General features: G+C 45.4%; 1 protein-coding gene across 1 annotated transcript in view; it reads right to left on the bottom strand.

Annotated features, from left to right (window-relative positions):
- Positions 1 to 20,625, bottom strand: part of WRAP73 (WD repeat containing, antisense to TP73) — a 458,006-nt gene that overhangs the window by 355,797 nt on the left and 81,584 nt on the right. The gene's annotated exons all lie outside the window — the stretch shown is intronic.

Genomic DNA, 20,625 nt, shown 5'->3' with positions numbered 1-20,625 from the left:
CAATTAAAATCCCCAGTTAAAAAAATAAGTTTGTTCCCACCTATTTCATCAAGCAACTGGTCTAAATCCTCCAGAATAATGGGCCGACGACCACCTGGCCGTCCACGGGCGTATATATTAATAATTATTATGTCCTGTTTATCTACCCTACTGAGTGTGATCCCTAAGAGGTCAGGACTAGCCACTGTGAATTCAGATGGTCTATACCCAATAGACTGTCTTACCCAAACCACTAGTCCTCCCGAGGCTCTCCCCCTAGGGCCCTGAATCGCTGGTTTAAAAAAATTCAAATAACCTACTCGATGTATAGGGTCGGGAGCCCAGCTCTCCTGGAAGATAATGATGTCAAAGGAATCTATAAAAGTTGCCCAGTCTACTGAGTCAACTCGACCCTTTAACCCCGCTATGTTCCAAGACACCAAATCACTACTCTTTAGTCCTGAATGGAAAATGTAAAGATAAATTGTATTAAATAATGAAATATTGCAAAGAACATGTGAGGTCCCCCAAATGCAGTTTATGAGCAACTGAGCTCCCCAGATGGGCCATGATATCACGTAAAAATGATAAACAAGAGAAACAAATGGCGACCAATGAGAACAAGCCAGGGATAGGAAATACGTTTGAGTAGATTTTGACTTCCAGTTTTATAAAGCGAGAAAATACCTGTGGCTTTCCTGGTGCTAATCACAAATGCATCCGCAGCTGAAAAGGATGTGTTTTCAGAGCTTTATTGAAAAGCTTGTAGTATGACTCTGCACGGACAGCAAATGGCAAATCGTTCCACCTCTGACCCGTAAAAAACAAAAAAGCTTGTTCTCCAGTCCACCTTCTTAGGAAACTAGGTCTAGAAACGGGTGACGGTACACTGAAGTACAGCTGTCTGATGGGATAGTTTGTTATACAAACCAGTCATGGACTTTGAGAGACCCACCCCCTGCACCACTTTATGGCAATAGCAAAGTGCTTTCTAACTGGAAACCAGTGCAAATTAAATCAGATGATGAGACTTATTCGCCAGTCTGGGAAGACCTAGAATGTCCTACCGACACATTCTGAATCAGTTGGAGTCTTGGTAATAAAAATTAAAAAACAAGAAAAAGAGGGGCAACCAGGAAACTGGAGTATTACAAAGGTTGTGTCGACCTGTAATCAAAGCCTGTACCAAAGTTTTCAAAAAGGCACTCAGCACAAAGGAGATCATTTTTCTGAGAAACTTGAACATGGCAAAACATGCAGGTAAACGTATTGACATAACACTCGAAAGATAACTTGGAATCAAAAATCACACCTAAACACGCACAATGGTGCTAGGCTTCATGCAGGCGCCCAGACATTGATGCTACCAATTTGAAGACCAGATAGAGGGGTTAGCGAACACTAAGATCAAAGTCTTGTCTAGTTATAACCTCTGGGAATTGGCATCCATCCAGTGAATGTAATGCAAGATTTAAATTGGTCTTGGATAAAGGTATGACCACACTCCAAGTTACTATAATTGCCTCTGCTTCTAGCCAAAGGTTTAATTACTAATCACTAGGGGCAGTCGGATTCCCAAAGCTCAAGAAATGGCTAAAATCACTAATATATTGCAATGAACAACTGAAGCTATATGTCTAGCTTCCACCCCCCTCCTCTCATCCCAGGGCATTTGAACTCCACTCAAAGATAACCCCTCCTGCAGCATGTAGATCGTGACAATGGTGAGCCTCAATGAAGAATTAAGAGCTGTCTGTCGGTGGGGTGAAAAAAGCTCCTGTGTAGATATAACCTCAGTGGGAGCTCACTTTTAACTTAACACACTAGGTGACTGATCTCGCTGTATTGATTGTTGTCAATTATAATGGCTCTCCGAGGTGCGCTTTGAAAATCTTAACACGGTTTCCAATACTGTACCAACTCTGCTTGCTATACTTTGAAATTAATAAAGAAAAGACAAAATAAAGGAAGATTGGACACCACGGGTCCCATAATCTTGAGGTATTTAGCAGGACAAGGATCAAGGGGAGAGGCTGAGCTAATAGGATTAGGTTTAGCAACAATAACATCCCCCGATACTGGACAGAATTCAGACCAGAATGCAGACATTATTTATTTTTATTTTTTATTTCAAATCTTTTTTATTGGAAATTTTGGAAAAAAGAAAGAAAAGATAATACAATAAATCTTCCATTACATAGATCGATACAATCATGGTAGTAAGTGACACCTACACAAAATCAAAGAAAAGTAAGGACAAGTGTACCTATGCATCAAGGCTAAATAGTCAGTGGGAATATTAACCACAGTGCATACAAGGGTAGAATACATTCATTGGAGCATACTGTGGTAAGATGTAGAGTCAATGGAGCATACATAGATGATCGACAGTGATAAGGTTACATCATGGAGGATCAAGGTGGGAGGACGATGCATCCAGGGAGGACCACAATTTTTTGTTGGAAGGTTTCCATGTAGCTGATTGCAGCGCTGGGGTGTCAGCCCCTCTCAAAAAAGAGAGCCATTCTAACCAGACTTTAAAATTGACCTCAGCAAAGTTCTTCCACTTACAAAGGATGACCTTGCATGCCAACGTTAACATTACATCTAAAAGTTGCCGGTCATGTATATCTGGCAATTGTGTGTCCATTGTACCCAGTATGATATAGATAAACTCCTGTACAGGTTTAATACCAAATATCTGGTGGATATATGCAAAGGTTTTTCCCCAAAATGTTTGTAATAAGGGACAGTCAAAAAGCATATGCGCCAAGTCCCCAGGTGTTGTCTGGCAGTTCCAGCAATTGGGTGTATCTTTCAGGTGGCATTTAAACAACTTCTGAGGAGTCCAGAATGCTCTGTTCAACAGCATGTACTTCGTCTGGCAGAGGATCGGGGAAACCTTGTTTGATAGTGCAGTACTATGTATTACATCCCAATCTATCGCTATTCCCGTCGAGTTAGGTTCCGATTCCCATTTACCTTCCGTTAGCCTATGTGATTTCTTGGGCATGGGAAGGAGTAACTTATAGACTCTAGACCCAAAATGGCCAGCATGGAACAGAATTGGCAAGTGCGTCATAAGCCAAGGTGAATCTGCAGTAAGGGCACGTTTACAAATGATGGATTTCAGTTTCAGGAATTGATAGAATTCTATGGGCGGCAAGTTAAAAGTCGTTTGTAATGTCGAAAAAGGGATGGGCAGAGTACCGTCGTAGAGGTCTCTTACCATGTTGATACCGTTTTTAGCCCACAGATCCCAATAGAGGGTTTTGCCATCTATCCTAAACATAGGGTTCCGCCACAGTGACACCAAGATAGATTTTTTGATTACGGAGTTAGTTTTGTGGGATTGGTCAAGCCTTAGTAGGGCTCGTCTTGTATTTAGTAGGATATATTTGGAGTAAGGTAAGTGCGATAAATCCATGCTAAGGAGGGCTGGAAGGGGTGCATGTGCAATGATAGACTTTTCAATAGATAACCATACCGGAATATAGGATGGAGAGTCGACTAGCCAGAGAGCACCCTGTTTGCAGAGGAAAGCAGTCTGGTAGTTCCTGAACGAGGGGAGGCCTACGCCGCCTTTCTCTTTTGCTAGTTGCAACTTTTTTAATGATATCCTGGCTTTTTTCCCTCGCCACAGGAACTCCCCAAACAGCCTATCCACTTTCTTGACAAATTCATCCGTAAAAGTAATTGGGAGCATACTAGCTAGGTAATTAACCAGTGGCGTGCACATCATTTTAAGAGTCTCCGCCGTACCCCACCAGGATAGAAACTTGGGTGACCAGCCGTCCAATAATGTGGATATCTTTTTTAAAGTTAGTTCCTCATTCACTTATAATGTTGATATCAAGTCTTTCCCAAACTCCAGACCCAGGCATTTAAAAGATTGTGGTTGCCAAGTGAGGCCAGATGTTCCGAGTATGTCTTTATTCCCGACATTATTCAGGAGTTTGACTTCCGTTTTGTCCTTATTCAGTTTATAGCCTGAAACCCTAGAATACTCATCAATTGTAGTCATTAGCGCCGGAATAGCCTCATCAGCCTTTTCCGACATAATGAGTACATCGTCTGCGTACGTAGTTAGTTTTACAGTACACCCGTTAAACGGCACACCGGCAATGGCTTCATTGTTCCTTATATGATATAGGAAAGGTTCAATTGCTAGCAAAAACAAGGACGGGGAGAGAGGACATCCTTGTCTCGTTCCCTGTTTTAGACAGAAGGATGAGGAGAAGGAGCCACCAGCTCGAACCTTAGCAGTAGGGCAGGCGTACAAAGACATTACGAGTTTCGTAAATGTTGTGCCTAAGTTGAATTTGTGTAAAACTGCCTCCAGGAAAGCCCAGTCTACCTTGTCAAAGGCTTTCTCGGCACCCAACGTGATTGCCGCTGTGGGGGTATTGAGCAGCTTTGCTCTCTCCAACACATGAGCTAATACTCTGGTATTATCGCTGGACAGTCTATGTTTTAAAAATCCAGCTTGAGATGGGTGTATCAGGTTAGGGAGGACTCGCTGGAGTCGGGCCGAGAGAATCATAGCCAGCAACTTACAATCAAGATTGATCAGGGAAATTGGTCTGTAATTTTTTGGTAGGGATGGGTCCTTGCCTTCCTTGGGGAGTACCGCAATAATTGCCTCCGCTAAGGTGCCCTTTACCGCACCTGTGTCCGTAATTTATTGGAATAGGTGAAGAAGAGGGTCTATCAGGTCTGATGCAAAACTTTTGTAAAATTTAGCCGTGAAGCCATCAGGGCCCGGTGCTTTCCCGCACTTTAGGCCTTTGATCGCCTTCTCTACTTCACTCGCTGTAATTGGGTCGTTTAGACTCCGTTGTTCCTCTGATGACAATTTTGGTAAATCGCATTCTTCCAAGTAATCCTGAATCTTACCCTCATCTACCAACCCGTTTTTAGCATATAGGTTCTCATAAAAGTCTTTAAAGACTTCCGTTATTTCGTGGGGATCTGAGTGCCCTACTGCTGCAGAGTCCCTTATAACATTAATAGAGTTCTTCTGGATCTTGAACTTTAGATAGGCGGCCAGGCTTTTGCCTGCCTTGTTAGATTCACAGAGTTTAAATTTCCGCCTTCTGTCTAGCCATACTCCCGCCTTTTCACTCACCAATTTGTTGTACTCGTATTTCTTATTAGTCATAGTGTTAAGTGTCTCTCTGCACCTATTCAACTGGTGTCTATTCTCTAAGTCCGCTATCTCATTTTCTAGTTTTCCAATTTAGCGTTGTAATCTTTATTCATAGCAGAGCGAATCTTGATACATACCCCCCTAAGTGTGCTTTTCAAGGCCTCCCAGCGTACAAGGTCTGAGGTGTCCCCTCTCAGATACGAACGGATGGCTGTTTGGATAGCAATCCGATGTTGTTCCTTATTTAGGATCTCTTCGTTTAGTCTCCATGATGTTTGTCTTGGAGAGGGCTTAATGTTACTAATGGAAAGAGAAATACACGAGTGGTCCGATAGAACTCTCGGCTCAATGGAAGTATCCTCTATCCTCGGGACCCCATTTTGTGTGATGAAGATGTAATCGATACGCGAGTATGAATCATGTGGGGAGGAGTAGAATGTGTAGTCCCTATCGGTGGGATTCTGTATCTCCATGTGTCAACTAAATTAAAGCGGCGGCACAATTTAAGGAATGAGTTATGTGATTTGTTTGGTTTGAAAGTATACCTCGAGTCTCTATCTAGGGCAGGGTCGAATGGGAGATTGAAATCTCCGCCCAGTATGTGTACTGCTGAGTCAGGGATAGTCTCGATCTGTTTCACCAGCCCCTCCCAGAAGTTTAGGTCACTAGTATTAGGCGCATAGACATTGGTGACGTAGAATTCTGTGTTGTCTCTGGCAAGTTTGGCTGTGACCCATCCTCCTTTTTCGTCAGCTGATGAGGACAGTAGTTCTATCTTGGATTTTCTCGCTAATAGTATCAGTACCCCGTTCTTTTTGCCTATTGCATCTGAGCCCACCACCTCACAATAGAACTTATTTCGCAGCGTGTAAAATTGTTTCGTGTCTAGCTTGGTCTCCTGTAATAGCACAATATCGCCTTTTTGTCTGCGCACGTAGTCTAATATCTTCTGTCTTTTTATGGGTTGATTCAAACCTTTTACATTCAAGGACAACATTTGTAATTTGTCTAAGGAAGCCGCCCCGAGCGGCGTGTTAAGTGTAGGATATACCATTTAGGTTATTGCGGACATCATAAGGGCATTATAAACCTTAAAGACTTGTGCTCCATGCGGCACAGCGGGTAGAGTATCTCCCTCTTGTTATGTACGGCACTAGGCTGACTAAAACCTCGAGCAGATGTGAGATCACCTAGAGATGACATACAAATGACCCATCTTGTCCAAACAAAGAATAAATAGGAAAATGAAAGTGAAAACAAGAACCACAGCAAACAACACCTACCCCCCACCCCTACTGCAATTTGTAAGCATGGTGACGTGAGGAAAACCGCAGTAGTCCCTCCCGTCAGTATTAATATTGCATAAACATTGGAACAACATTCTGAAGCATTCGAACTGTATGCTAAACCTTTTAGAACCATGAGCAGTGCGACTCAACTATGGGACCGTAGTCCCGGCCAATCAGACAGACCCTATTAATGGGACGTCAACGGAATGGACTTAAAATCTGACGGAAACCATTGTAGAGTAATGTGACATCAGGTTCTCTATTCCGGGGTTCCCTAAAAACCAAGAGATGTGGTTTATAAACAATACGGGCTTACGAACAACAGTTGAGCCCCTCGCCAATAATCTTAATAAAGCTAAGAGAAGGCAGCAGTACCACATAGCTTATACAACCTAATGACTGGTCACTAACCAGAACAGTAAATGAGATCGATGAAAAGAGGACATTTAGGCGCATATACAGATGAGTATAACAAACTGATGCGACATCAAGGAATCAAAAGCATAATGATTTGTTGAAATATTCGACCCAAAATAATGCCATAGAGCATAACTCACAATACCAGGAGATGTTCACAAATGTAAAACCTTAGTGGAGCAGATACTAGGACCACAAATCTTGTGAATCAATATGAGTAATAGGGTAAAGTCATAAACAACATATATCAAGGATGTTCAAGAATGTTCATTTGTATCCAGAGGCCGAGGCCGCCATGTTGTCGGGATTATTAGTGTCCATGTCACGCCCCTCCAAATCTTCGAGCATACGTTTAAGTTTCACAGGATCCGTAAAGATGTGAGGAGACCCACGAACCATTACTCTATATTTTGCAGGACCCACAAAACCAAATTGGTAGCCCCTTGATTTTAATTGTGGGCGCAGGGCCAGAAATGCTTTTCTTACTTCTACTGTCTCTTTGCTATAATCCTGTGAGATGTAGATCTTCGTGTCTTTCCATAGGATATGGTTGTGTTTCCGGACAAAGGCTAGGATTTGCTCCACGTGCTGATATCGTAATGGCTTACAGGCGATGGGTCTGGGACCTTTCTGCGTCTTGGTGATTCTTCCGGGTACTCTGTGCGCTCTGTCAAACTCCAGAGGATTGACGAAGGTCAAATTTGTGGCCTGAGAAAACCATGACTCCAAAAATTGGACACAGGATCCCTGCGAATCCTCGGACCCTTCCGGAACCCCAAAAATGCGCAGGTTCCCTCTCCTGTTTCTGTCTTCCAATTCGGCCAATCTTCTAGTGGTTTGGTCAGAGGAAATTTGTAGGTCTTTCAGAGCCGCACATGTTTTGACATCGATATCTTCAAGTCGGCTAATCCTGGATTCCGTCTCTGTCAGACGTGCATTAGTGTCCCTAATATCCTGACGAATAGCCACCACCTCTTCCTTAGTTGCCTTAGCCAAATCTTTCACTTCATCCAACCTATTTAGGATCATGTCTTTGGCATCGGTGGTAACTTTCTTAGTTTTATTAGGTGATCCCGGGTTCGAGTGGTCAGATTTGAGCCTTTTCAGGGTACTCTGATCTTTGGTATCCATTGTGGCTGTTCGGAACCTTAATTGTCGCCTCGAGGAATTCGCCGCTACAAGCGCGTAGAACCGACTTGACCAATGTTCTATATGGTCCGTGTGCGCGTTGATGTGAACAGGAAGTTAAACAGGCTGATTAGCGTAGGTACGACAGTCCCTCCAGGCCAAGGAAATTGAGGGCCAGTGTCTCTTAGTGCTGCGTGGGGTTTAACTCCTGGCAGAATTCGGGGAAACCTGACCTGTAGATTGCTATCTTTTCAAAACCGTGTCATACAAGGAGAGCAGGCACATGTGAGGAGCTACACAATCTCTGCATACATGGTTGGTCAGCTCATAAAGCACAGAGCTATTAAGGGATACCCTCAGCGTTGATCATGGGTTTGCCATAGGGTGCTACATAAGATCACTTATTGCCAACCGGACACGTGGCCTCGTGTGAGCAATCACTGTCATCAGAGAAACACGTCTGTGTCACTCACTCGCTATGCGCCCGCCAGACCCTCTTCGCTGGTCAAGAACTGCGTGTCAGCGCATTATTCACTGGTGCTGGTATTGCCCCTTAGCTGGATAATCGGCATTAGAGCCTTGGATGCTGGTGTTATGCAGTTGTGGAGATGGTGGCCGCCATCTTAGTAAAGGTACTTGAAGCCCGGAGCCTAACATGGCGGGTTGGTAGAGATCGCAAAGTACTCACGCGTCCGACGCTCGATAGTACTATGGGTTCCAGGGCAGGGTTTGAATTCTCAACTCTTCAGGTCTTTACAGTGCTTCAGTCCAGTGATGTGTCCCTGGGCATTTATACCGCATCGCCGGCCGCGCGGCATCTCGCGCTTACTCCTCCATCGGCTTCCCGGCTAGGGGCGGTCCGGACTCTCGCTCGACGTTTCGTCGGTTTTTGAGCAGCCTCGGTCCTGGAAAGTAGCTCACTGCATTCCGCTGGAGTTCCAATACCCAAATCCGCCTTTACATCGCGGGTTTAGTCGGAAAAAAAGCGTTCCAAATCCTGATGTAGGATCGTGTCACGGGAGGAGAGACGCTTTACACCGCCATCTTCGTCGGCGTCCAAACCACACCCCCCAGAATGCAGACATTATAAAGAAGGAATTGACGAAATCTTCAGATTAGACACCAAGTCAATATTTTTGAAGGTAATGTTAAAAGTGAAGAAAGTCAGGAGTAGACATTCAATCTTTTGATGAAAAAAGATAGCTAACTCTGAGCATAAAGTCTGAGATGGTGGTATTTGCGGTCAGGCCAAAGGTTTATAAATGGCAAAACATCCTTTTCATTTCGAGTTCTTAGTATGGGCCTCTTGGCGAAGAGTTTTTTAAAATTCTTAAGCTCTTGTTTGTAAGTGAGTGTCTCTGTAACTGTAATTGAGCTGCTATCATCTTTAAAGGTTTTTACATCTTCTTTTATTTAAAGTCAGATCTGCCGTGTTCCACAAAGCTAAAGGACTGCAGAGATGCTAAGTGAAGATTTTAATGGGGAACTTGTTTCAAGCACGCTGTTAATCCATGTGTTAAACTCTTCTAATTATATATTAATGTTGTCCTGGGGCTCAGGCAATGTATATTTCAAGTGTGCTATCAAAAGAGCTGAATCTAATTTTGACCACTGACGATAGGTTATAGTAGAAGATGTCCTGGCGTTCATTTTTGCATCTTTATTCAAATTAATAGAGAAGAAAAGAGACGTGGTCAGACCATGTTAACTCTAATATGGAGTGTATGTTAACTAGATACTCATCAGAGTATGTGTGGTCGAGTATGACCAGCAGAATGAGTAGATCCCTGTACATGTTGAGCCAATTCAAATATTGCATTAATGTTAAGGAATTTTAACAGTTTTAAGCGTGACACTATCCGCATGGAGATTAAAATCCCTCAGCAGGATAAAATTACTAGAGTCTAAATGTGTTGTAGCAATAGCTTTGTGAATCGAGGCACTGACATTTTTAATGGGATCAGGAGGTCTATATATTATTTGGATTTATTAATATTTCAAAAGACCGATATGTGCCCAATTGCCCATCCACTATTCGGTAGAACGTTAATGTTTTTCTTTTCTTGTATATCGCTGCTAGGCCTCCACCATGACACAAAGTATGGTTAGAGACTTAATGAAATAACAAGTGTAAATATGCATAGCAAAGGTCAGGTGAAGATTTTTCTTTGATCCATGTTTCCGTTATAAACGCCGCATCCACACTGGAGTCTTCCAAGAGACTTCATCTCAGTGGTGTCTCACCATTGAATGAGCATTTAGTAATAAAGCAGTGATGGGAGTCTTAGAATTGATACCTAGCTGCTGCTCATCTAATTTACGGTACAAAAGGGGGTTGTGATGGACGGAGCATCTGAATCAATCAAACGCTCACACCCAGTCAAAAGATCTGGCTTTAATCCATCACCGTTCTTTAGCCCACTCTGCCACCCCAGTTCAGACATGGCTATATGCTAATCAGTCTGACCCTGTGCCTCATGGGAACAGTCCAGCCCGAACTGCCAAGCCAGTGCAGCATCACTACAAGAGGTGGAGACAGCATTGTGCAGAGGAGACACCTCCTATGCAGGTGTAAGTGAAACTCCTCCCACCACTCTAAATTCAGCCAAGGTCTATTCAGGTCATCTGAGTCACCCAGGAAAGGCAGGACACATCTACCCCCACCACCCCCCTGGTGGAGTTCTACAATTAATGCACATCCCCTGTCACTCCAAAACCAGACACTCAATACACCAACCAGCAGAGGCACACAGAATGGTTAAATAAGAAAATTCCTACTTTCTAAAAGTGGCATTTTCAAACACCCAATGTAAAAACCATTTCCCTAAAAAGATGTGTTATTCAATTCTCCATTCCAACTAACTTTATTTCGGACAATATAGACCTTAAAAAGTGAACAATACAGACAATGGCACACGTATAAAAAAAGCAATAAATAACAGTATAATAAAAACAAAACTAAATTTTAAATTGTCAGTGAGATCCCATCAGAATATAAAAAGATGGTACTCTTAGATATGCAATTAATCAACGTTCCAGAAATCCCACCAATCGATTGACATTGCCATTATTGAGTTCTTCTAGAGTATTGGACACTGAAGTGTGGGAAAAGCAATTAAAAGTGAATTAAAAAATACAATGGTTAGAAATGAGTAAATATTTTACATTAGGGAGGCGAAAGAGCTTATATTTAAGCTACTACATTTGTCCATGTCCTTCTTTTGTGCGAAGATCTGATGAGAAAGCTTGGTATCAGTCTGCAACTTCAGTTTTTAAATTGTTAAGATAGGCTCTTATCGACAAATCACACACACCAAGAGACTGTAAAATCTGCATTCTCTACTACAACTTTCACCCTAAAGTTAAGATACACAGAATATGTAATAGGACTGTCCAACAAACCATCCACCAATTTATCACCCCTACTGCAAATTGTACCCATCCAGACAGATATACTGTCTGCTTACTTGTTTACAGGATTTACATAAAATATGTTCTTGCTTTCAATTGGTACATACACAAATATACCAGCAGTGGATCTACCAGCACCAGACTCAGCAAGCCATCTAAAGACATGCAAAGGTTTGGCCAAAGGGTGGCTTTGGCCCTTGAAAGGAGAACCACCTTGCTTGAGATGCTCTTAAACCTGCTGCCCAAGATATCTGTGTGCTGTTGATTTGTGTCACCAGGTCATTTAACTTTGTTGCAACCCTTACATGTTACCTGAAATCCCAATATTGAATGGAAATATTGTGTGGCATCCCTGATACTTGCACACTTTTTGTGTTTACCCACAAGAGAGGAGCAGTGAGCCTTGGTGTGCCTTTTAGCAAAGGTCACTGGCCACAACAGTGCATCACCTAACCATGTAGCATCCTGAAAGTGCAAACCCACGGCATGCTTCTACCACTTACAAGCACCACAGACCACATCCAAGCCACTAACAGTTCACATTGCCACCAGATCTTTGACTTGGTACAGTGGAGGTGCGTGAAGAAGTCCCACAGACCTGATCAGATTCACACGTTCGCCAAATAACATTTAGACTTGTGACTGCCTGCACACAGCTCTGACTTTGCACTGCAGGCCGCATATTGTACTTGTGCAGGGAAACAACCTTTACAACGCAACTTTTACAACGCACTACCATTACAACAAAACTTTTACGACGCAACATCCATTACAACGCATGCAATTACAACGCAACAATTACAACGCATGACACTACAACGTACACCACTACAACGCATGTCATTACAACTCAGTCATTACAAAGCATAACATTACCATCCAACACTTACCCTACTGTTGCACCCCCTGGAGTTAGAATAGTAATGTTACCCCTACACTATCCAACACTTACCCTACTGTTGCACCCCCTGGTGTTAGAATAGTAATTTTACCCCTACACTATCCAACACTTACCCTACTGTTGCACCCCCTGGAGTTAGAATAGTAATTTTACCCCTACACTATCCAATACTTACCAGAACATGCAATGTAATGTTATGCGTTGTAATGGTGTGCGTTGTAAAGGTATTATGCGCTGTAATGGAATGCGTTGTAAATGTAGTTTTTAAAATTTCGTTGTAATGGCATGCGTTGTAATGGAATGCGTTGTAATGGATGTTGCGTTGTAAAAAATGCATTGTAAAGGTATGCGTTGTAAAAGTGTGCGTTGTAACGTCATACATCCACTTGTGCAATATAGCCAATGCTTCTAAGCTATGCAAATGTAGTTCAGTGTATTTCGCAATAAGTCCCCAAAAAATGTTGAAAACACACATTGCCCATGTTTACACTAGCAAGCAACTTAACTATGGGGCTAAAAATAAACCTTTTGTGAGCGATTCACACGTTAAGAGGGAGTACAGTCATTAAAACTGCCCGGATTGTGAGCCATAAAGTGTGATCTGAAATCGAGTCTTCAACCCCGAATAACCCTTCAACAAGAATAAGCCTTGACTGTTCACCATTGCTACGCTGAGAGTCACAGAATAACAACAAGCTTTGGCGGAGCCAGTGGATCTCGCCTACCAGGCCTATTGGTAAAGCCAGTAGTGCAAATGCACTTTAAAAAAAGTTTAAATGGGAATTCATTCCGATGAGTGGGTGAATGGAAGAAATGTGATGCGCATGGTGTTGGGGGAAACAATGGGATTTAAGGGCAGGTGGTTATAAAAATCAATGGGAAGGGCGGGTGGGGAAAAACAGTAGGAAGGAAGGGCGGCAGTGGAGAATCTGAATGAAAAAAGGGAGAGCAGCAGCCCAAGGGCGAGAATGATGACAGAGGAGTGCAGGCTCTGAAGGAGCAGCCTATAGCAAGAGATCAATGAGAAGTGTGGGTCGGAGAAGCAAACGGGTGAGAAAGTTAAGGATGGGGAACAAGCAAACGAGGGCTTGCACATCCCAGAGGTGGGAAGGGAGCGCGGGGAAAAGCAACAGAGATGTAGGCAGGCGGAAGCAACGGGAAGGGATGCTGGCCAGGGAGAAGGTTGACAGAGGGCGGCGCAGCACAAGAGCAATGAAAGTGGAGGTAAGGCTGGAGAAAGAGAAGCCCATGAAACATAGGTAAGAGAAGCACAAGATCGAGAAAGACGCAACGCAGGTGAGGAAAGCAAGCAAAGCACTTCATGGAGGTAGAGCAGGTGGGGAAGAACTCGTTGGAGAGAGCTGGAAAACACGCACTCTTGTAGAGTGCTTAAAACAAAAAGAAAAGAAAGTAGCAACTGAAAATGCAGCAGTGGAAGGACACAAACAATTGTCCAATGCTGCAGGGGAAGGACAGACCCAAGAAGAGTAAGTGAAGCGTACACGCACTAAAGAATTAGACACAAGTAAACGAAAGCAACAATGATGCCAACCTATGGTAAGGAATAGGCACAAATGTCTTGCAACAAACAGAGCAAGCGCCATTTTAGGCGTGATCTAAAGATTAAGCTCTTAGCATTCAGTGTGCAGTAAACCCTGCTTCTCGAGGTTCCATGGACAGTAGTAAATACAAATTACAAGCGTTGCCTATTTGCCTCCGAGGTCCGTGTGCAACGGAAAACTAGCCCAACAGTGAGCATTTCTTAAATGTATTCCTTTTCTTTTTTTTTTCTGAAATTCTTTATTGTATATAGAAAAATATAATTTTACATACAGGGAAGAGGCTTATACATGAGTGGAAAAAGAAAAAGAAAAGAAAATAGGCTGAAGAAAAGAGGGGGGGGGGCGGTAGTCCGTGCTCTTGAGATCATTCACCAGTTCGTAGTCTCATAGTCTCATAGTCCATATTGCGTCCATTGGTGTTCATGGCATTTGTACGTCTCTGTGATCAATCATCTTGTGCCCCGCGCCGCCCCGGGGAGACAGTGGAGAGAGATATAGATAAAGTAGGAGATGCGTTGTTCTGTTAGCACTGACCTATTTCAGCAAGCACCCTCAGATGTATCTCGTTCACGCCTACGGTGGCTTGTATGATGACAGGTAGTGGTCTAGAGATCCCCACATTGTCGACTGCTTGTGCGTCTTCGGTGTGTGTTTTGCTGTTATGTTGTCCGCCCCCCTCAGGAACGTGACCCAGTTGAGCCACGCCTGTGGAGCCGCCTTTGATGTGTCCTTCCAGTTAGTTAGGACTACTTTGACTGCGGCTATCAGCAGGAGATCTATGAGGCCCCGGTCCTCTGTCTTTGTGATTGCCTGGGACGTGAACCCTAGGGCCAGGCTTGTGAGGTCTGTTTGTATGTCTATGCCTGTGATCTCGTGGATAAGTGTTCTGATCTTCCCCCAGAAGTCCTTGATTTTTGGGCATTTTAGTAGGAGGTGTTCTAAGTCTCCCCTTTCTTTATCACAGTTCCAGCACACGTCACTGTCTCTAATGCCTACTGTGGCTAATCGGGCTGGTGTCCAGTATGCCTTGTGTATCAGCCAAAATTTTGTCTGGTTCAGCGTGGCCGTCACTTTTTTCCGACTGGTGGACCTCCATAGCTCTGCTTTAGCTTCCTCGCTGAGTGCTTGACCTGCTGCCTCCCCCCAGAAGTTTGTGACCTTGTCATTGAGTTTGGTGTGTTTGGGGCCTAGGATCTTGTACAGGTGTGCTACCTGGTGTCCTAGCGTGTTCAGGCTGTTAGCCAGCTGTAGTATCGAGGGTGTCTGGGTGTTGAGGTTCGCCTTCCTTATTGCTACTTTTATCTTCAGGAAGTTGTATAGTTCTACGCTGTTTAGGTTGTACTCTCCTTTCAGGGTGTCGAATGTTACGTCAGTGCCCTTGTTCTTAAGTTCCCTGACTGTGGATATCCCTTGGCTATACCAGTCGCGCATGTCTAGGACCTTACCCCTGTATTTTAGCGATGGGTTGTGCCAGATTGATTCAAAGGGCCCTCCTTTGATGCTCGTGTTTAGAAGTTTGTCAATTTTCAGCAGAGCTCGTTTTGTGTTTCTGAGTACCGGGTTATCTTTTATTGCCGGGTGTTTGGTGGCCGTGAGGAGGGTGATGGGTTTCATACCTTTTAGCAACCCCTGCTCTAGTGTTAGCCATGCCGGTGTGTAGTCCTGTCTTGGGTCTAGCCAGTGCAATCCCTGTCTAGCTAGGCACGCCTCGTGGAATCGTTTGAAGTTTGTTATGTTTAGCCCCCCCTGTTCCTTTGATAGTCTGAGTTTTTGCAAGCTTATTCTGGCCTTCTTCCCTCTCCATAGGAAATCGTTCAGTATCTTGTCTATCTTTTTGTGGAAGTCATCTGTGTTGGTTAGCGGTAGCATGGCTAGCATATAGTTCACCATTGGTGTGAGCATCATTTTTATTGTTTCTACCCTCCCCCACCATGTTGTGAACTTGGGCGACCATCCGTCTACTTTGGCCTTGATTTTCTGGATTATGACCTGTTCGTTATGTTCTAGTGTCGTGCTCAAGTTCCTCTCGAAGAGAATGCCTAGATACTTAATTGGTTTATTTTGCCACGCTAGGCCGGACGTCCCGAGTACTGTACTTGTTGTGTGGATGTTTAGGGGCTTGCATTCTGATTTGTCCTTGTTGAGTTTGTACCCTGAGACCTGGGCGTACCTCTCAATTGTGTCTGTCAGTGCCTTGATAGATCTCTCAGGGTCTTCTGTCATTATTAACACATCATCTGCATACGCCGCTAGCTTAAATTTTTCTCCCCCTATTGGCACCCCAGCTATATCTTCGTTCGTTCGTATCATTGTTAGAAGCGGTTCTATTGCCAATAGGAAGAGGCCGGGTGAGAGTGGGCAACCCTGTCGTGTGCCTCTGCCCAGGTTCAGTATGTTTGAGGTCCCGCCGTTCACTACTACTCGTGCTTTGGGGCTGTTGTAGAGCGCCATCACCATCCTCCTGTAGTTGGGTCCCAGCCCGAATTTCCCCATGCAGTGATCCAGATAGGGCCACGAGACTCTGTCAAACGCTTTTTCGGCATCTAGGGCTATCATTACGGCCGCTTTGCTACTTTGGGCCGAGTGGTTGATTATATGGCATAGCAGTCTGGTGTTGTCATGGGACATGCGGTTTTTCAGGTACCCTACCTGGGAGTTGTGTATGAGTTTAGGTAGGTAGGCGTTAAGCCTGTTGGCTAGTATCTTCGCGTATATCTTGCAGTCTACATTTATGAGTGAGATCGGCCTGAAGTTCTTCGCCTCTGTCATGTCCTTCCCTTCCTTTGGTATGACTATTATATTTGCCTCAGCCATTGATGGGGTCATGCGGCCTTTGCGGACGCACTCCTCAAAAACCTGTTTCAAAGTGGGTTGGAGTGTGGTCAGGTATTGTTTATAGAACCCTGCTGTGAAGCCATCAGGCCCTGGTGCCTTGTTATCTTTGAGGCCGGCCGTGGCTTTCTTTATCTCATCCTCTGTGATTGTGAGCTCTAGGACGTCTCGTTCCCGGTCAGTTAGTGTGGGTGTAGCTATGCTGTTAAGGAGTTCCTCGCCCCCGTCCTCTTTTAGCGTGTCGTCTGTTGTGTATAGACCCTCATAGAAGTCCCTGAATACCTCCAGGATGTCCTTATTGGCAGTCTGGGCCTTGTTGTGTTTGTCTTTGATTGCCCCAATCGTATGCTGCTTTTGTTTCCCTTTCAGATAGGTTGCTAGGTTTTTCCCCGCTTTGTTGGCCGTGCATAGGTTGATTGATTTGTATTTGTTGATCCAGGTCCCTGCTCTTTCGCTTAATATCCTGTTGAGCTCATACTTCAGTTTGGTTAGATCTGTGAGTGTGTTGTTGTCTTCTAGGCTGGCTATGTGGCTGTTCTCTAGTGTTTTGATCTCCTTCTCCAGGTCGGCGATCCTTTTGTTCCTTGCTTTGTTCATTTTCCCTTTTATTGTCATTACTATCCCCCGTATTGTCGCCTTAAGGGCGTCCCATAGTACCTCTCTAGGTGTTTCCGGTGTGTCGTTGATTGTCAGATAATCTCGAATTGCTGTGTCTATCTCTGCCTTCGCCGATGTGTGTTGAAGAAGGCCGTCATCGAATCGCCACCTGCGTGTTGGCTTCTCGTTGTGTCTGCCTGATAGGGATAGGCTTATATGTGCGTGATCTGATATTGTTCTGGGTCCTATCTCTGTGTGGTCTATGAGGTGTGTATGTGTTTCTGACATTAGTATATAGTCTATCCGACTATAGGAGTTGTGGGGGTTGGAGTAGAATGTATATTCTCTGGCGTCCGGGTTGCTTAGGCGCCACGGGTCCTTAAGCCTCAGTTTTGTGCACAGATTCCTGAGGATGTTAGGGCTAGTGGTTGGGTAGTGTCTACAGGGGTGCTTGTCTATTGCTGGGTCTAGGACCTGGTTAAAGTCTCCCGCAACGATCAATAGATCTTCCATTGGTAGGTTGTGTAGCTGGGCGCCTACCCCCTCCCAAAATTGTTTGTCCTCGCTGTTAGGGCCGTATATGTTTGCGACATGGTAGGCCTCTCCTGCGCGCTTGAGACTGGTCACTAGTGTCCTGCCCTGGGTGTCTGCTTGGTAGCTTGTAAGAGACAAGTTCGAATTCTTGCTGATTAGTGTTATTACCCCATTCTTTTTGTTCTGGGCTGGCGACCCCACCACCTCCCCTATCCAGTTAGCTCTTAGTCGCGGGATGTCTGCCTCTTCTAATCTGGTCTCTTGTAGCACATAAATGTCGCTTTTGAGTTTCCTTAGGTGTTCGAGCACCTTCCTTCTTTTAACCGGGCTACTCAACCCCTTGACATTTAGGGAGACTATTTTGATATCTGACCCTATGCTATTCTGGCCGTTATGTGTCATTGATGCTGCTTTGTGTTCGCTGTGCTGGTGGGCTCCCATTAGGCTCATTTGCTCTCCTCGTCATGTGCCTCATCATGTCCTCATGTTTCCTTTTGCTCCTACTTTGTGCGAGTGTGAAAGAGAAATGAAAGATGCAATAGATGCAGAGAAATGAAAGATAGTCAGTAAGCCCATGTACAAACCCCCCCCCTCCCCTTCTCCCCCCCTCCCCACTCCCCCATTCTCGCTTTCCCGCCCCCCTCCCTCCCTTACTTGCAAAAAGGGTGTGCGACGACAAAGTTCCTCTGCTCGCATCATCCCTGAGGTAGAGTTGGTTTCTTCTTTGGTTGTTGGTGTGCTCTTTACTCGGGTCTCTTTTTTGTCCTACAGTCTCTCTATTGCTGGTGAACTTCCTTGTCTTGCATTCTGAGGTAGATCGCTGCTCTGCGTTTCCTGCTGAATCTTGGTATGTGTCTCTTACTCCGACTGTTCATTCAGCGGCGACGCGCTCCTCTTTGCTGCCCCTGGGCTTTTGTTCTCCTCCATGTCCTCCACTGCAGGACCTTGCAGGTATCGTTTTAGAGCCTCCGGGCATTCAAAAAACATCGTCTTCCATTTGTCTGTTACCTTGAATTTTGTTGGGCTGACGAAGCTGAACGTGGCTCCTCTTCTCCGCAGGATGTCTCTTTGTGCCAGGAAGCCCTTCCTTAGCTCCACTGTCGGCTTTGAATAGTCCTGGGTCAATACTATCTTGCTGCCGGCCCACATTAGATTCTGATTTTTCCTGGCGAAGGCAAATATGGCCTCTGTCTGGTTTAGTCTCAGCGGGTTGCAGATTATCGCTCTTGGGCCTCTGCCTGTGGCTGGCTTCCCCGCTGGTATCCTGTACGCCTTTTGTACCTCGAAGCCTCTTTGGAAGGTGATACCTGTAAGTTGTGGGATCATCTCCTCTAGCATGGCGGCACAGGAGCCTGCCTTATCTTCAGCCCCCTCCGGCACTCCCAGTATTCTTACATTGCCCCTTCTTGCCCTGTCGTCCTTCTCCGCTAGCTGTTTTTGTACAGCATTTGTGGCTGTTCTCAGCTCTGCTATAGCCTTGGTGTGTCTGCTTGTTTCATCTTCTACCGAGCTTATTCGGCTTTCTGCAGCTTCTATTCTTGTGTTTGTTTTGTGGAGGTCCGCTCTAATGGCCGCCATCTCCAGTTGCATGTTCTCCAGCTTGAGTTTTGTCTCTCTTCCCACCTCATTGCCCTCGTTCACTTTCCGCAAGATGGTCTCCAGTGTGACAGGCTCTCCTCTAGCTTTGGACGGGGACCCTTGATTGTCAAATTTTGGTTTCTTCTGCTGCTCACTTGCTGGTTTTCCATCACTGCCCGCCATCGTCCTGATGCTCTTCTTGACAGTATGTTGACCAGCCTCCCTCCCGCTTGTGCAACCTTGGGTGTGCTCGTTGATTTTGAAGTAGGCGGTTGGGCAGCTTGTCTGTATCTGCTTGGTTCCCTGATGTGTCTTGTTCTTGTTTTTGCCTTTGGTCCTGCCAGCGTGCAGGCTGCCCCGCTCACAGGGCTCTTTGCTCTTTTGCGTCTCGGCCTTCGTCGAGGCGACGCAAAGGAAATGACCGTGGGCTGTTTTGGCGCAGAGGTGGCGTTTCGCCCTGCATGCGGGAGGTTTCAGCACTCCCTTCGCTCTGGGCACACTCTGTGGTGCATGTTTGCTGCCTGGGCCGGTTTTTTTGCTGTTATGTTTGTGTTATGGCTGTTTAAGCCCGACGGCTATAGTCGTTTTGTCGTTTTTTGGGGGGGGGGGGTGTTCGCTTGCCCGCCCTGGCTCCTGTTGCCTTGTCTCGCTGGGGTGGCCGATTTAGCTAGAGTTATTTTAGCTAGAGTTCGGCAAACTCGGTGTTTCGTGCCTTTGTGCTTTTTCTCTGCCCCCCTCACTGCGTCTAGCGTGTGCCCGGGAGTGTCAGATATTGCGCCCCCTGCTTCTCTGTGCAGCCCCCCTTGTCCAGTGTCCGTTAATTAACAAAGCCTCGTTTGCCGTTCACACTCGGTCGCACTCGATCACACTGGTTCCTTGCCCCCTACCGGCACCTTCTGATATTGGGCGCACTTACTGGGCTCCTCTTCATCTCCGTTTCGCCTTTGCTAGTTTCCTGCCTTGCGCTCTCGGCGCGCCTCTCTTCTCCTTCGGCAGTCTCGCCCCTCTCCCCTTCCAGCTCCCAGCACCAGTTGCGCTCCTGTCTTCAGCCTCTGATGGTCGCCGCACGTCTCCGTCTCCTTGTCCGTTGTCGCTTTCTCGCTTCCTTGTGGCTCTCCTTCCGCTTCCGGGTCACTCGGTCGCCTACCTTCCGTCTTCCTCTTAAGATCAGGGAAGACTTCCGGCAATGGCGCCTTGTAGCCACTCACTTCCGGTTCTCTTCGTTTTGGTCCCCCGCCGCTGGAGTCG

This window comes from Lissotriton helveticus, chromosome 5_1, assembly GCF_964261635.1.
Source record: "Lissotriton helveticus chromosome 5_1, aLisHel1.1, whole genome shotgun sequence".
Classification (NCBI taxonomy): domain Eukaryota; kingdom Metazoa; phylum Chordata; class Amphibia; order Caudata; family Salamandridae; genus Lissotriton; species Lissotriton helveticus.
This window is presented reverse-complemented; position numbering and strand designations above follow the sequence as displayed.